The sequence below is a fragment of the Nomascus leucogenys genome, chromosome X (assembly GCF_006542625.1).
Source record: "Nomascus leucogenys isolate Asia chromosome X, Asia_NLE_v1, whole genome shotgun sequence".
Taxonomy (NCBI): domain Eukaryota; kingdom Metazoa; phylum Chordata; class Mammalia; order Primates; family Hylobatidae; genus Nomascus; species Nomascus leucogenys.
This window is the reverse complement of record NC_044406.1, coordinates 109641027-109653888: the sequence shown is the minus strand read 5'-3', so window position 1 is coordinate 109653888 and position 12862 is coordinate 109641027. Positions and strand designations below refer to the sequence as shown.

General features: G+C 42.4%; 2 pseudogenes across 1 annotated transcript; both read right to left on the bottom strand.

Moving 5' to 3' along the window:
- Positions 1-4566: 4566 nt before the first annotated feature.
- Positions 4567-6735, bottom strand: LOC100600140 (annotated as a pseudogene). The gene has a single exon (XR_004028655.1). The product of XR_004028655.1 is annotated as a tubulin beta-4A chain-like (transcript).
- Positions 6736-9759: 3024 nt separating this feature from the next.
- On the bottom strand, positions 9760-10014 carry LOC115833221 (annotated as a pseudogene).
- Positions 10015-12862: the final 2848 nt, after the last annotated feature.

The window sequence follows — 12862 nt, the reverse complement described above, 5'->3', positions numbered from 1 at the left end:
GCCCCCACTCTCTTCTGGCTTGTAGAGTTTCTGCTGAGAGATCAGCTGTTAGTCTGATGGGCTTCCCTTTGTGGGTAACCCGACCTTTCTCTCTGGCTGCCCTTAACATTTTTTCTTTCATTTCAACTTTGGTGAATCTGACAATAATGTGTCTTGGAGTTGCCCTTCTCGAGGAGTATCTTTGTGGCGTTCTCTGTATTTCCTGAATCTGAATGCTGGCCTGCCTTGCTAGATTGGGGAAGTTCTCCTGGATAATATCTTGCAGAGTGTCTTCCAACTTGGTTCCATTCTCCCCATCATTTTCAGGTACACCAATCAGACGTAGGTTTGGTCTTTTCACATAGTCCCAAATTTCTTGGAGGCTTTGTTCATTTCTTTTTATCCTTTTTTCTCTAAACTTCCCTTCTCTCTTCATTTCATTCATTTCATCTTCCATCAGCGATACCCTTTCTTCCAGTTGATCGCATCTGCTACTGAGGCTTCTGCAATCTTCGCGTAGTTCTCGAAACTTGGCTTTCAGCTCCATCAGCTCCTTGAAGCCCTTCTCTCCATTGGTTATTCTAATTATCCATTCTTCTAATTTTTTTTCAAAGTTTTTAACTTCTTTGCTGTTGTTTTGAATTTCCTCTCGTAGCTCAGAGTAGTTTGATCGTCTGAAGCCTTCTTCTCTCAGCTCATCAAAGTCATCCTCCATCCAGCTTTGTTCCGTTGCTGGTGAGGAACTGCGTTCCTTTGGAGGAGGAGAGGTGCTCTGTTTTTTAGAGTTTCCAGTTTTTTTCGTCTGTTTTTTCCCCATCTTTGTGGTTTTATCTACTTTTTGTCTTTGATGATGGTGATGTACAGATGGGTTTTTGGTGTGGATGTCCTTTCTGTTTGTTAGTTTTCCTTCTACCAGACAGGACCCTCAGCTGCAGGTCTGTTGGAGTTTACTAGAGGTGCATTCCAGACCCTGTTTGGCTGGGTGTCAGCAGCGGTGGCTGCAGAACAGCGGATTTTCGTGAGACCACAAATTCAGCTGTCTGATAGTTCCTCTGAAAGTTTTGTCTCAGAGAAGTACCGGGTTGAATGAGGTGTCAGTCTGTCCCTACTGGGGGGGTGCCTCCCAGTTAGGCTGCTCAGGGGTGAGGGACCCACTTTAGGAGGCAGTCTGACCGTTCTCAGATCTCCAGCTGCGTGCTGGGAGAACCACTACTCTCTTCAAAGCTGTCAGTCAGACAGGGACATTTAAGTCTGTGGAAGTTCTTGCAGAGTTTTTGTTTGTCTGTGCCCTGCCCCCAGAGGTGGAGCCTACAGAGGCAGGCAGGCCTCCTTGAGCTGTGGTGGGCTCCACCCAGTTCGAGCTTCCTGGCTGCTTTGTTTACCTAAGCAAGCCTGGGCAATGGCGGGCGCCCCTCCCCCAGCCTCGCTGCTGCCTCGCAGCTTGATCTCAGACTGCTGTGCTAGCAATCAGCGAGACTCCGTGGGCATAGGACCCTCCGAGCCAGGTGCGGGACACAATCTCCTAGTGTGCCGTTTTCCAGGCCCGTTGGAAAAGCGCAGTATTAGGATGGGACTGACCCGATATTCCAGGTGCCGTCTGTTTCCCCCTTCTTTGACTAGGAAAGGGAACTCCCTGATCCCTTGCGCTTCCCGAGTGAGGCAATGCCTCGCCCTGCTTCGGCTCGTGCACAGTGCGCTTCACCGACTGTCCTGCACCCACTGTTAGGCACTCCCTAGTGAGATGAAACCGGTACCTCAAGCAGAAATGCAGAAATCACCCGTCTTCTGTGTCGCTGGGGCTGGGAGCTGGAGACCGGAGCTGTTCCTATTCGGCCATCTTGGCTCCACCGAAGGAAAGCCTTGTTCCAGTTTTCAAAGGGAATGCTTCCAGTTTTTTCCCCTTCAGTATGATATTGGCTGTGTGTTTGTCATAAATAGCTGTTATTATTTTGAGATACATTCCATCAATACCTAGTTTATTGAGAATTTTTAGCATGAAGGGATGTTGAATTTTATCAAAGGCCTTTTCTGCATCTGTTGGGATAATCATGTGGTTTTTGTCATTGGTTCTGTTTATGTGATGGATTACATTTATTGATTTATGTATGTTGAACCAGCCTTGCATCCCCGGGATGAAGCCGACTTGATCGTGGTGGATAAGCTTTTTGATGTGCTGCTGGATTCGGTTTGCCAATATTTTATTGAGGATTTTTGCATCAATATTCTTCAGGGATATCCTTGAGTACCTAATTTTTAAACGTTTCTTTCACTTAGCATCTAAATAAGGTCTGCATTATGATTAATTTATAGTGTTTAAGTATTTTAATTTATAGGTTATCTTTCTTTTTTGAAATTATTTGTTGCAGAAACTAGGTCATTTGTCCTGAAGAGCTTCCCACAGCTTGGATTTTCCCACGTATGATGATATTTAACATGTTCTTTTGTCATTGTTGCCATCGTCACTGTTCCTCCTCCTCTTCTTCCTTCTTCTTCCCTCCTCTCCTTCTGTCCCACTTTCTCTCTTTGTTTAACAAGAATACTTTATTGGAGGCATTTTGTTCTTCTATCAGAATGTATGTTATGTCTTGTAGTCTCTTTTTTCTGTGGTGTTAGCAGGTGTTGATAGTCAATGCCTACATTTATTAATTCTCTGTATGTTGCAAAATGGATGATATGCTTTTCTTCTAGAGTGTTTATAGTTTTGGGTTTTACATTTAAGTCTTTAATCCATCTTGAGTTAATTTTTGTCTAAGGTGTAAAGAAGGGGTCCAGTTTCAATTTTCTGCATATTGCTAGCCAGTTCTCCCAGAACCATTTATTAAGTAGGGAATCCTTTCCCCATTGCTTGTTTTTGTCAGGTTTGTCAAAGATCAGATGGTTGTAGGTGTGTGGTCTTAGTTTCCAAGTTCTCTATTCTGTTCCATTGGTCTATGTGTTTGTTTTTGTACCAGTGCCATGGTGTTTTGGTTACTGTAGCCTTGTAGTATTGTCTGAAGTCAGGTAGTGTGATGCCTCCAGGTTTGTTCTTTTTGCTTAGGGCTGTCTGGGCTTTACTGGCTCTTCTTGGTTCCATGTGAAATTTTAAGTAGTTTTTATTTTTTCTAATTCTGCAAAGAAAGTCACTGGTAGCTTCATGGGAATTGCATTGAATCTAAAAATTACTTTGGGCAGTATGGCCATTTTCGTGATATTGATTGATCCTTCCTATCCATGAGCATGAAATGTCTTTCCATTTGTTTGTGTCCTCCCTGAATTCCTTGAGTAGTGGTTTGTAATTCTCCTTGTAGAGATCTTTCACCTCCCTAGTTAGCTGTATTCCTAGGTATTTTATTCTTTTTGTGGCTATTGGGAATGGGAGTTCATTCCTGATTTGGGTCTCTGCCTGCCTGTTGTTAGTGTATGGGAATGCTGGTGATTTTTGCACATTGATTTTGTATCCTGAGACTTTGCTGTATTTGCTCATCAACTTAAGAAGCTTTTGGGCTGAGACGATGAGGTCTTCTAGATATAGGATCATGTCATCTGCAAACAAAGATAATTTGACTTCCTCTCTTCCTATTTGAATACCTTTTATTTCTTTCTCTTGCCTGATTGCCCTGGCCAGAACTTTCAATACTATGTTGAATAGGAGTGGAGACAGAGTGCATCCTTGTCTTGTGCCAGTTCTCAAGAGGAATGCTTCCGGTTTTGGCCCATTCAGTATGATACTGGCTGTGGGTTTGTCATAGATGGGTCTTATCATTTTGATGTATGTTCCTTCAGTAGCTAATTTATTGAGAGTTTTTAACATGAAGGGATATTGATTTCTATTGAAGGCCTTTCCACATCTATTGAGATAATCGTGTGTTTTTTGTCTTTAGTTCTGTTTATGTGATGAATCACACTTACTGATTTGCATATGTTGGACCAACCTTGCATCTAGGGGATGAAGCCTACTTGATTATGGTGAATAAGCTTTTTGATGTGCTGCTGTATTCAGTTTGCCAGTATTTAGTTGAGGATTTTTGCATTGATGTTAATCAAGGATATTGGCCTGAAATTTTCTTTTTTTATTGTATCTCTGCCAGGTTTTGGTATCAAGATGATGCTGGCCTCATAAAATGAGTTATGGAGGAGTCCCTCCTTTTCAATTGTTTGGAATATTTTCAATAGAAATAGTACCAGCTCTTCTTTGTACTTCTGTTATAATTCAGCTGTGAATCTATTTGGTCCTGGGCTTTTTTTTTTGGTTGGTAGGCTATTTATTACTGCCTCAGTTTCAGAACTCATTATTGGTCTATTCAGGGATTCAGTTTCTTCCTGGTTCAGTCTTGGGAGCGTGTATCTCTGCAGAAATTTATCCATTTCTTCTAGATTTTCTAGTTTGTGTTCATAGAGATGTTTATAGTTTTCTCTGATGATTGTTTATATTTTTGTGGGGTCAGGGTGATAACCCCCTTATCATTTCTAATTGTGCTTATTTGATTCTTCTCTTTTTTCTTCTTTATTAGTCTAGCTAGTGGTCTATTTTATTAATTTTTTCTTTTTTTTTTTAACAATTTATTTATTGAGGGCAAGGCAGGGAAGCGGGGAGGGAGGGCAGGGGTGACCTCTCTTCCACACAGGCACCAGGCCTTGTTTCTCTCCCAGATAAGCTAAGGTTGGCAGGGGCCGAGGGGAGTGAGGCAGGGAAGATGCATGGGGTCTGTGGGAGCCAGAGAGAAGCTGGAGTCAGAGGTAGGAGCTGGGGCTGCGGGGGGGTGAAAGGTGAGGCAAGGTCAAAGGTGAACTGCAGCTCAGAGGGAGGGCTCCAATGTAAACCAGGACTTATAGGTGGAGAGGTAAAATGGGATTCATAGGGGGTGAAAGAGAAGTTGGGGTCAGAGGGGATTCACGGGTGAAAGAGAAGTTGGGGTCAAAGGTAGGAGCTGGGGCTCAGGTCGGGGGTTAAAGGTGAGGCAAGGTCAGAGGTGAAGTGCAGCTCAGAGGGAGGGGTCAAACATAAACCAGGACTTATGGGTCTAGAGGTAAAATGGGATTCATGGGGGGCAGAGGTCAAAGGTGAAGCAGAGGTCAGGGGTGAAAGAGGGCCCTCAAAGTTAAAGGTGTGGTTTCCAGAGTCAGAAGGGGTGAAGTGGGGCTCCTCCTACGAATGTCAAGGTTGGAAGAGCTCAAGGGGGTCAAAGATAAATTAGGGCTCAAGGGTCAAAGGGGAGCCGGGGTCGGAGATGAAGTAGCCAGAGGTAAAGCGAGCTCCAAAGGTATTGTTAGGGTCAGGGTGAAGTCTTAGGGTCAGGGATGAGTCAGGCTTGGAGGGAAAGCGGGGGTCTAGGGGTCAGAGATGGAGGTCCTAGGGGGTCAAAAGTCAGAAGCCTCGAGGGGACAGACAGGAAGCAATGGGAGCAGCCTCTGCCACCTCCTCCTCGGCCTCCTCCTTGAACTCGCCCTCCTCGGCTGTGGCGTCCTGGTACTGCTGGTACTCAGATACCAGGTCATTGATGTTGCTGTCAGCCTTGGTGAACTCCATCTCGTCCATGCCCTCGCCTGTGTACCAGTGCAGGAACGCCTTGCACTGGAACATGGCCGTGAACTGCACAGAGATGCGCTTGAACAGCTCCTGGAAGGCTGTGTTGTTGCTGATGAAGGTTGCGGCTATCTTCAGGCCGTGGGGCGAGATGTCGCACACGGCCGTCTTCACGTTGTTGGGGATCCACTCCACGAAGTGGCTGCTGTTCTTGCTCTGCACGCTGAGCATCTGCTCGTCCACCTCCTTCATGGACCTGCAGCCCGGAACACGGTGGCCATGGTCAGGTAGCGGCCATGTCGCGGGTTGCACATGGCCGTCATGTTCTTGGCGTTGAACATCTACTGCGTGAGCTCAGGCACCCTCAGGGCCCGGTACTGCTGGCTGCCCCGGCTGGTCAGGGGTGCGAAGCCAAGCATGAAGAAGTGCAGGCGAGGAAAGGGGACTATGTTGACGGCCTGCTTGCGCAGGTTGGCGTTCAGCTGGCCCAGGAAGCACAGGCAGGTGGTGACTCTGCTCATGGTGGCTGACACCAGGTGGTTGAGGTCCCCGTAGGTGGGGGTGGTCAGCTTGAGGGTGCGGAAGCAGATGTCGTAGAGTGCCTCATTGTTGATGCAGTAGGTCTCATTCGTATTCTCCAGCAGCTGGTGCACAGACAGTGGCATTGTAGGGCTCCACCACCATGTCTGACACTTTGGGCGAGGGCACCATGCTGAAGGTGTTTATGATGCGGTCTGGGAACTCCTCACAGATCTTACTGATGAGCAGTGTGCCCATCCCGGACCCAGTTCCACCCCCCAGCGAGTATGTCAGCTGGAAGCCTTGAAGGCAGTGGCAGTTCTAGGCCTCCTTCTGGACCACATCCAGGACAGCGTCCACCAGCTCTGTGCCCTCCGTGTAGTGCCCCTTCACCCAGTTGTTGCCGGCTCCGGACTGGCCAAACACGAAGTTGTCTGGCCGAAAGATCTGACCGAAGGGGCCGAAAAGGATAGAGTCCATGGTGCTGGGTTCCAGGTCCACCAGTACCGCTCTGGGGACATAATTTCCTCCTCTGGCCTCGTTGTAGTACACGTTGATCCTCTCCAGTTGCAGGTCACTGTCCCCATAGTATGTGCCTGTGGGGTCAATGCCCATGTTCGTCACATAACCTCCCCAAACTTGGCCCCGATCTGGCTGCCACACTGGCTGGCCTTTAGGTGCACGATCTCCCACATGGCGGTGGCGCTGAGGGTGGCCATGGCGGCGGTGGCGTGAATGCGGGGAGCTGCAGTGGCACGGGTGGAAGATGCCGTGGAGACGGCGGAGCACTATTAATTAAAAAAAAAAGGCTCCTAGATTTGTTGATTTTTTGAAGGGTTTTTCATGTTCTATCTTCTTTAGTTCTGCTCTGGTCTTGGTTATTTCTTGTCTCTGCTAGCTTTGGGGTTTGTTGCTCTTGGTTCTCTAGCTCTCGTAGTTGAGATGTTAAGTTCTTAACTTGAGATCTGTCTAGATTTTTGATGTGAGTGTTTAGTGCTGTAAATTTCCCTCTTAATATTGAATTAGCTGTTTCCCAGAGATTCTGGTACATTGTCTTTTTGTTCTCATTAGTTTCAAATTACTTCTTGATTTCTGTCTTAATTTCATTATTTACCCAAGAGTCATTCAAGAGCAAGTAATTCAATTTCCATGTAGTTGTGTGGGTTTTAGTGAATTTCTTTTTTTTTTTTGAGATGGAGTTTCACTCTTCTTGCCCAGGCTGGAGTGCCATGGTGTGATCTCAGCTTACTGCAACCTCTGCCTCCTGGGTTCAAGTGATTCTCCTGCCTCAGCCTCCCTTGTAGCTGGGATTACAGGCATGTGCCACCACACCTGGCTAATTTTGTATTTTTAGTAGAGACGGGGTTTCTCCATGTTGGTCAGCCTGGTCTCCAACTCCCGACCTCTGGTGATCCACCCGCCTCGGCCTCCCAAAGTGCTGGGATTACAGGCATGAGCCACTGCACCCGGCCTTTTTTGTCTTTTTTTTATCTTTGTTGGTTTAAATTCTATTTTGTCGGAAACTAGGATTGCAACTCCTGCTTTTTTCTGTTTCCCATTTGCTTGGGAAATTTTCCTCTATCCCTTTATTTTGAGCCCATGTGTGTCTTTACATGTGAGATGGCTCTCTTAAAGACAGCATACTGATGGATGGGTCTTGGCTCTTTATCCAGCTTGCCATTTGCATAATTATTTTCTATTAGTTTCTTTGCAAGAATCTATTCAAGCTCTTTATCCACGTTTTAAGGACTATTTTATTTAAAACTAGATGGTATAATTCGAAATCCTCTTATGAGTTGCAGATAAACAACAATTCATGGCAATCTTCTGAAAGATAGTGAAGAGGTGAGATCACCACTGAAACCCACTCTGTTTTGTGGAAATCTCACTCTTATCTCTGGAGACCTCATGACTGTGATATATGAACTGAGAGAGGGCAGCACTGTCAAAACATACATGGAAGAGAATTTAGTAAAAGAGAGCTCCATGTACCTATCATCCTGAATTCACATATGTTAATAATTTATGATACTTGCTTTGAATTATTTTATTTATTAAATAAATAAAATATTATAGATAGAGGTCAAGTCCAATTTGTATTTCTTCCTAATCATTCTCTTCATTCTCAGAAGAACCATATCCTGAAGTTGGTGGACATCCTTCTCATTCATTTTCATGTATTTAATTTTACTACACACACATATATATATATATATATATATATATATATACAGACAAAAATCTGGTATCATTAATGAGTATCTTTTGACTTTGCGTAAATGTTTAAAAATGTATATAAATCTATCACTCTTTACAAAGAATTTGACAACTTCCTCACCATTATGTTTGTGAGATTCACCCATGTTAATACTTGTAACTCTTCTTTCAACAGTTACATATTATTACATTTTATGAATATATACATTTTGCCTATTCATTCACCTCTTCCTGAATGTTTACATTGTTTTCATCTTTTCATTGTTTCAAACAAATCTGTGATAAACATGTTTTCTTGAGCATATGTGTAAGAGTTTTTCTTTTTTTTTTTTTTTTGTTTGAGACAGAGTCTCGCTCTGTTGCCTAGGCTGGAGTGCAGTGTCTCGATCTTGGCTCACTGCAACCTCTGCCTCGAGCTCAAGTGATCTTCCTGCCTCAGCCTCCCAAGTAGCTGGGATTACAGGTGCATGCCACCACGCCTGGCTAATTTTTGTGTAGAGACGGGGTATCGTCATGTTGGCCAGGCTGGTCTCAATCTCCTGACTTTAAGTGAGCTGCCAGCCTTGGCCTCCCAAACTGTTGGGATTACAGAAGTGAGCCACTGTTCCTGGGCCTGAGTTTTTCTAGAGCAGTAGTTCTCTAACTGTTTAATTTTACTCTTAAAAATTATTGAGGACCCAAAGAGCCTTTGTTTATCTGAGTTAAATATAGTATTATTTACTGTACTAGAAATTAAAATAGAAATTAAAAATATTTAATTATGTATTCATTTAAAAGTGATAATACATCAATTACAAGTTAGCACAAATTATTTTATGAAAATAACTATATTTTTCAAAACAAAAACATTTAGTGAGAAAAGTAACATGGGCTTATATTTTTTGCAAATCTCTTTGATTTCTGTCTTAATAGAAAAGAGCTGGATTCCCTTATCTCTTTCTGCATTCACTCTTCTGTGATACGTTGTTCTGGGTGAAATATAGAAAGTCCTGTTTCACACATATATGTAGTTGGAAAAGACAGGAGTTTTTAAGTAGTCTATGCAGATAATTGTGGATGGTTTTTGATATTATACCAAAATTGGACAATTGCGAGTTTCTTAGAGGTCAGTTCCAAAATGCAAACTGAAACTATATCAGTGAACTGTTTGTGTTTTTATACATGAAAATCCATTTGCCTATCCTCACCTGGAATGGAATTTTTACCTATGAATGATTTTGTAGCCTCATGCATTCATTATTTTTAAAAATATTGCTTCACTGAGTTATGCAGACCTTTCCAAATATTGACATATTTCATGATGCAATATCACATTTGTTACTATCACCATTGATCTTATCAGAAAAGTATTTATGTTTCAGAAAGCTGTACAGCTCATGGTGGCAGACTTAAGTTTTCTTTTCTTTTTTTGTAAGTTTCAAATATTTATTAATGAGTGTAACCTCCTACACAATACATCAACATGATTTCATGCATTTAGAGGATAAAAATTTCCTAGTTAAGTGGAAAATTGTGGAGATGGCTTCTGGAGGACCTTCATTCTAAAGCAATTTTCCAAGACCTTCTTTCTTTGGTTTGCTGTAATCCACATTAACTGAGTAGAACTTGTATTGATCATTGGGACCCAGTTTGTTCCAGGGCTCTGGGTTATTCTTTCTGTCTCAAGTAACATCTGGATTGAACAATGCTGGATGCAAGACATACAGTGCTGCTCCAGTACCTCCATCTCCAATAAACTTAAAGAGGAGAATCATGCTCAGATGCTTCTTGGCTGGATTGAGGATCTGGTAGAGCATGTTTGCAGCAGCGGCCTCTGATTTAAAAGGAGAGAACAAGCCTAGATATCAGGCCCTGGACTAAGTAGTATCTACTACAAGTTTTCTAAAGCTCTAATTTTTACATGAAAACTTGAATTTTGTAATTGACAAATAATGCTGTCAGTTGTTTTCCTTGAAGTGACAGCCTCACTTTGTTAATTTTAGAGAAACATCTGCCCAAAATCCAAGTCTGAATAACCAAAGTTTGTCTGTCAGTAATTCTTTTAACCACAAATGGTGTTTCATGAAAAGAGTTGCTTTTAAATTGCACAAGTGTTTGTCTTTGAGGCAGTGATTATACTTCAAGATGTAGCAGAAGTGCTTTATGCATATTTTCCATTTGTCATACAAAATATTTAAAAACCGTGTTCTCAAGGGTCAATATTTATAACATGAATACTTTTCACTGCTCCGTATAAGACAAATGTAACTGACGTTTTTAATAAAACAGCATATGGTGGTAACAAACACAATGCCTACTAGTACTATTTTGTGGCACTGCTTCAATTTGTGCTAAGGCACCAGTAGTCTTATCCACTGTATTAGTTTCCTAGGGCTGCTGTTATGAGCTACCACAAATTTGGTTGCTTGAAACAACAGGCATTTATTCTTCTTTAGTTCTGTAGGTCAGAAGTCTGAAATGAGTTTCACTGGGCAGAAATCAAGCTATCAGCAGGGCCCACTCTTTCCGGAGACTCTAGGGGAGTGTCTGTTTCCTCGCCTTTTCCAGCTTCTGAAGCTGAATTTCTTACATTCCTTGGCTCATAATCCCTTCATCTTCAAAGCCAGCAGTATAGCATCTTGCTTTAGCCATTATGTTGCCTTCTTCTGTTCAAAGCTCCCTCTGCCTGTGTTGTGACCATCCTGAAGAAAAAGAATGGATGCCCACCTGAAAATTGGTTTGGATGTCAGGACTGATGATGCCACACACATACCAAGAGGGTATGAAAAGATTTACTGCTTACATAATTGAAGCTTTTCTGGGGAGAGGAAGGCAGCCCTCCCAAGCAGATTTGAAAAGGACTTGAGAGCCAGGAAAATAAACTAGCTTGAATATTTTAAATTGTGATTAGGGAATGGGAAAAACTTTCAATGTAAAAGGCTAGATAGTAAAAGTTTTAGGCTTTGTGAGCCATAAAATCTCTGCCATAACTACTGAACTTAAAATGTAAAAGCATCCATAGACAATCTATAAATAAATGGGTATACCTGTGTTTCAATAAAACTTTATTTATGGATACAGAAATTTGAAATTCATGTAATTGTCATGAGTCGAAAAATATTCTTACTTTGATTTTTGGCCAGCCATTAAAAAAATGTACAAACCACAAGTTCACAAGTTATATAAAAGCAGACAATGAATAGGATTTGCTCTGCAGGCTTAGTTTGACAACACCTGGATTAGTGTTTCCCAATAGATGGGAGAAATATTACATTTCTTTAATGATGCATAAAACATTTCCACCACATATTATCTCATTTGATCTTTAGAACAACTGTGAAGTAGATATCCTCATCATACTCATTTTACAGATGAGAAAACTGAGGCTCAGTTATCTTCATAAGGCAGTGGCTCTAAACCCTGGCTGTACATTGGAATTATCTGGGGGGCTTTTAAAGAATATCAGGCTTCACCCCTTGAAATTCTGACCTAATTGGTGTAGGACCATGGCTGTCGAATGGGAACAATTTTGTTTCTCCTTCCCCAGGGGACATTTGGCAATGTCTAGAAATATTTTTGGTTGTAACAACTGAGAGAGGAGTGTTGTGATACTGGCATATAGTGGGTAGAGTCCAGTGATGCTTCTAAATATCCTACAATGGACAGGGCATCCCTTCACAACAAGTATTACCCAGCCTAAAATGTTAATGGTGCCAAAGCTGAGAAATCTTAGTCTAGGCCAGGGCTCAGGCATTGGTTATATGAAAAGCTCCCTAAGTGGTTTCCCAGGTGGTAGTTTAATATCTATATTCTCCCTGTAGTATGAGGGCTCAGTGATAACTTCGCTAATTCATGTCAATAGCCAATTGTGAATTTTCAAGAAAAGACAATTCTAGCTCTTTACTGGCAACTTTTTTTTTTCTTCAGCTGCTAATAAGATTTTAAACAGACGGGATTGAGCTCTTTGTCCTTTGTTTTATTTGGTCCACTCTGTGGAGTAGTGTTGAGAGCACCAAAGTCATAGAGGAGCTCTCCTAGGTAACAGGATGGTTTGAGTGAAAGAAGCAGCACCTATGTATTTACTTGAAGAGCTCCTGCTCTGAAACCCCTGGGAATCTGATTGGCTTAGGGAAGACCGGAAGCTTTCCAGAAGGATATGGCTAATTGTTGCTTTCAAAGGAAATGCACTTGTGTGAAGGCCTGAAAGGTATGAATCTGGGGAAAGAAAATGTAGAAATTGTAACTTCTTCCAGTTCAGGCTAATGAGATGTGGTGAGACCCAGGGAATTCGTGGAGGTCATTAGGGTGTGCAAAAAGCACTCAAAAGAGATACTGGAAAGATTTACAATGCGATGATTCAAAACAACATAATGCAAAGGGAGAAAGAAAATATTGTGTAGGTCAATGTTTCTCAAGGTATAGTCCTTGGATCAGCTACAGCAGAACTACGTAGGATACTTGTTAAAAATGCAGATTTTTCAGACCTTGCTGAGACCTTTTGAATCAAGATCAGGGTGAAGCCCCAGAATCTGCATGTTTAACGGGCTCTCCAAATGTTTCTGATGTACACTATAGTTTGAGAAGCACTTTTATAGGCAGAACTCTTGCTGTAACTGGAGGATGATCAAGATGACTGCGTAATCTGAAATAAAGGTGTCCCTTGTC